The following is a 4,866-nucleotide window of genomic DNA, read 5'->3' on the forward strand; positions in this document are numbered from 1 at the left end:
TGTTGCCCTTAGCAACAGCATTTCGGGTTCTCTACGTATTAAAACACAACATCTTGCTTTTCCATCTGAGCAGTTCTAATACAAGGGAGATACCCAGTTCCTTAGCCTCTGGGCTTCTCTGTTCACTTTGTGTGTATTTTGTTACCCTATCACCTTCTGTGTACATTATGTCATATCCCCCAGTTTGTCTGTGAGTCCATCTGTTTTGCATAACAGTTCAAACACCAGTACATTCCTGCAGACACTGGAGTGCATAACAGTTCTGACACCAGTACTTTCCTGCAGGCACTGGTGTGCATAACACAAATTCAGATTCAATAAAACAAGGACAAACCTGCAGAAAACACAGGAAAGCCAAGGCCAAGATGCCAAAACCAAAAGATGCAAGTTGTTTATCTGTAAAAGTGTATCAACAAGAAAAAAAGCCTGGTGTCAAAGCCCAAATACAGCAGTGCCGAAACATGCAAAGACTCACAGAGTAGGGAAGTCACCACCTCTTCCTCTCAGCTACAGTTATAGGTTAAGTGCTGTATGTCTATCCTGTCAGTATTCAACTAAATTAGAAATTAAAAAAAGAAGAAAAAATGACCTTGGTTGGGAGCACTCATTCCCGGAGAATTACTTGCAGATATGATGTCTGTGTGAATGAAAATGTGATAATGAAGTAATTAATACATAACTTTTAATAGTTTATATGTAATAAAAGGCTAGGTACACTAATTAAAATTACTAAGAAAAAATAATAAATAAAAAAACACAAGATACCCAATTTAATGATGAGATGGCTTTAAACTTTCTAAGCCATATATAAAGTAAGATCTGCGAATATATTTGATGGATTGTTACTGTGATAATTCAGTATCTAGCAAGCAAATGCCCATCCCTCCGTGGGTTCAAATGCAATCACCAATTAAATGCCACTGTAGACCTACAACACCTGGTATTCCTAAGTGGTCTCCCACTAAAGTACTAACCAGGCCCAACACTGTATTGCCTCCAAGATCAAAACGGGGTTGGGCATACCCAGTGTGGTATGGTAGTAGGTAACGTGTGGAAAAGGGCAGTGAGTGTAGCTTTTATGTATGGGATGTGTGTTGTTGTGCCTGTTTAGCCACATGCATTTCTCATTATTAGATAGTTTTGTTGACCGTCATTGCACCAGTTTAGCGACCCAAACACATGGGTATACAGAGGTTAAATCATATGGTCAACAAAGGTTGATAACATGAGCCTCTGTTATTCCTGTTCGTGGCGTGAGGCAGAGCAAAAAGAATAGCCTATTATAATTTAAGGCATGTATAAAGAGCAAACACAAAATTCAGATGAACCAAGTGTCTGTTATTGCAGATTGAATCTGCCCGTCAGGAAAACATTATTGAATGATATTTTCTGATACACCAATATTAATAAAGAAATCATCCATGCTTAATTGTTGGGTATGATACTTAATTTGTATCGAAGATGGAAAGATTGGCTAAAAAATGGCACACAAATAAATAAATAAATGTGCTTCAAGGAGATATATATTTTTGCTGCAATTAGTTAGACAATGCAACCAAGAACACTCACATACCAGCAGCTGATATAACAGAATACAATTGTTGCCATGGATTTGACATAAGCTGATACTTAGAAGCCAAAGATAATTTTTGAAGAAGAAAAAACACACATCGTTACAACTACCTCTGCCCTGCACTGTGTTATAAATATATACTTAACTTACATCTGTTAAGCATACAGAACAGCCTAAATAATTTGCAGGCAAAAAAATTGATGGCTAAATGCCACAGATAATAGTGCAGAACAAATTGCTGCTAACTTATGTGTATAAAACATGAAAAGCAGCTTAGGTGATTATCAAACAAAAAATTAGCAGCTAAATACCACGGGTGGTGGTGTGAATGGAAATACACAACACCTGCAGTTGATAATTCTAGGCATATACTTGCTCCTCAAAACCAGCGAGACAACATTTGCCCAAATGAGCGTTTGACTTTGCAGTAATGATGGGGACAGTGAGCAGGGGTGAGGGGGGGAGAAAGGACACTTATTTGGCTGTGCGCCTCCCCGTCCCATCAATTGCCGCCGAGCCGCCTAAGTCCGTGCGGTATGCAGACTGGCCGTCTCTCCCGATCTCCTGCCCACCGTCGCTGGTCTGAGACCGGTCACGTGAGAGCGCTCTCCGTGACCGGTCTCAGACCAGCGACGGTGGGCAGGAGATCGGGCGAGACGGCCAGTCTGCATACCGCACGGACTTAGGCGGCTCGGCGGCAATTGATGGGACGGGGAGGCGCACAGCCAAATAAGTATCCTTTCTCCCCCCTCACCCCTGCTCACTGTCCCCATCATTACTGCAAAGTCAAACGCTCATTTGGGCAAATGTTGTCTCGCTGGTTTTGAGGAGCAAGTATATGCCTAGACTTATCAACTGCAGGTGTTGTGTATTTCCATTCACACCACCACCCGTGGTATTTAGCTGCTAATTTTTTGTTTGATAATCACCTAAACTGCTTTTCATGTTTTATACACATAAGTTAGCAGCAATTTGTTCTGCACTATTATCTGTGGCATTTAGCCATCAATTTTTTTGCCTGCAAATTATTTAGGCTGTTCTGTATGCTTAACAGATGTAAGTTAAGTATATATTTATAACACAGTGCAGGGCAGAGGTAGTTGTAACGATGTGTGTTTTTTCTTCTTCAAAAATTATCTTTGGCTTCTAAGTATCAGCTTATGTCAAATCCATGGCAACAATTGTATTCTGTTATATCAGCTGCTGGTATGTGAGTGTTCTTGGTTGCATTGTCTAACTAATTGCAGCAAAAATATATATCTCCTTGAAGCACATTTATTTATTTATTTGTGTGCCATTTTTTAGCCAATCTTTCCATCTTCGATACAAATTAAGTATCATACCCAACAATTAAGCATGGATGATTTCTTTATTAATATTGGTGTATCAGAAAATATCATTCAATAATGTTTTCCTGACGGGCAGATTCAATCTGCAATAACAGACACTTGGTTCATCTGAATTTTGTGTTTGCTCTTTATACATGCCTTAAATTATAATAGGCTATTCTTTTTGCTCTGCCTCACGCCACGAACAGGAATAACAGAGGCTCATGTTATCAACCTTTGTTGACCATATGATTTAACCTCTGTATACCCATGTGTTTGGGTCGCTAAACTGGTGCAATGATGGTCAACAAAATTATCTAATAATGAGAAATGCATGTGGCTAAACAGGCACAACAACACACATCCCATACATAAAAGCTACACTCACTGCCCTTTTCCACACGTTACCTACTACCATACCACACTGGGTATGCCCAACCCCGTTTTGATCTTGGAGGCAATACAGTGTTGGGCCTGGTTAGTACTTTAGTGGGAGACCACTTAGGAATACCAGGTGTTGTAGGTCTACAGTGGCATTTAATTGGTGATTGCATTTGAACCCACGGAGGGATGGGCATTTGCTTGCTAGATACTGAATTATCACAGTAACAATCCATCAAATATATTCGCAGATCTTACTTTATATATGGCTTAGAAAGTTTAAAGCCATCTCATCATTAAATTGGGTATCTTGTGTTTTTTTATTTATTATTTTTTCTTAGTAATTTTAATTAGTGTACCTAGCCTTTTATTACATATAAACTATTAAAAGTTATGTATTAATTACTTTATTATCACATTTTCATTCACACAGACATCATATCTGCAAGTAATTCTCCGGGAATGAGTGCTCCCAACCAAGGTCATTTTTTCTTCTCTTTTTAATTTCAAATATGGTTGGACCTTTGGGAGCACCGCTGACAATCACCATTTTTTCTGCCCATAGATATTTATTCTGATGGTAGAAGGTGATTTATCTTAGACTATCGTCTAATTTGTCAGTTTTCCTCGGAGCGAATATTTCATTTATTGTTTTCTTCATAATCTCTCTTTTTGATCCTGTGCAGCATTCCCAAACCCAAACCCCCCCCTTTTCTGACTTCAACTAAATTAGTAATGCAAACACTCATAAAATGTCTATAATTAACGTAAAATTAAGTATACTTTCCAAGTTTATCACAAACCAAAGGCACAACTTTTGGCTCATATTGGACTTTAGTCATGTTTGTGTTGCAATTTAAGTCCATCTGGTTGGCAGAGCATCACTCCTGGCCCTGGAATAGCGTTCACTGCAGGACTGCCTATCTAAGTGAAATTTTAAACATTTTGAGCCAATTATAGGACCCTAAGATATTGAGCTACTGTAGGATGATGAGACATTGGGACTAGGAAACAACCTAGAAATTTTTTTGTACCTAAACAATTTCGATTTCGCAAAACCATGTAATTCGACATACCCTAGGGCCCACAGATACAGAGAACGCTAAATACAAGCGGATTTTTGCATTTGTTTATGGCCATGTAATGCACCCAAGTTCTATGAATCACTGAATAGGGCAATTTGATGTCTCCCCAAAGAGTTCCCTATTATTTATTTTAATGGGTGATAAGTATCTTTCACTATATATGAGAATAGTTTAGTGTATGTATTGCTAAACAACTTTTAGAAATCCCCCTGCCTAAAATGTCTGATGTGCAGGACACATATTGCTATTACTGCATAATCATAGCTCTGTCACGATGTTCAAAGACACAATTCATGGCATTTAAATGTTGGAGCAGGACCACAATGATCTGACTAAATGTAAAAAGAGACAATCCAATACCAGCCACCCATTTCACTTGGGATCTGGGCGGCATGTGAGAGACTGCCTAACTCTTTCAAGAGTCTGGGAGTGCCCTGTAAAAATGGAAAATCTACAGATGAATTTTAGGAGAGTTGATAGGAATCCCGACTGCCAGCAT

At 38.9% G+C, this 4,866-nt stretch overlaps 2 pseudogenes; one reads left to right on the forward strand and one right to left on the reverse strand.

The window, feature by feature from the left end:
• Positions 1 to 925: 925 nt before the first annotated feature.
• Positions 926 to 1,045, reverse strand: LOC134951435 (5S ribosomal RNA; annotated as a pseudogene).
• Positions 1,046 to 3,307: 2,262 nt separating this feature from the next.
• On the forward strand, positions 3,308 to 3,427 carry LOC134951448 (5S ribosomal RNA; annotated as a pseudogene).
• The last annotated feature ends 1,439 nt before the right edge of the window (positions 3,428 to 4,866 follow it).

This window comes from Pseudophryne corroboree, chromosome 8 (genome assembly GCF_028390025.1).
Source record: "Pseudophryne corroboree isolate aPseCor3 chromosome 8, aPseCor3.hap2, whole genome shotgun sequence".
NCBI lineage: Eukaryota > Metazoa > Chordata > Amphibia > Anura > Myobatrachidae > Pseudophryne > Pseudophryne corroboree.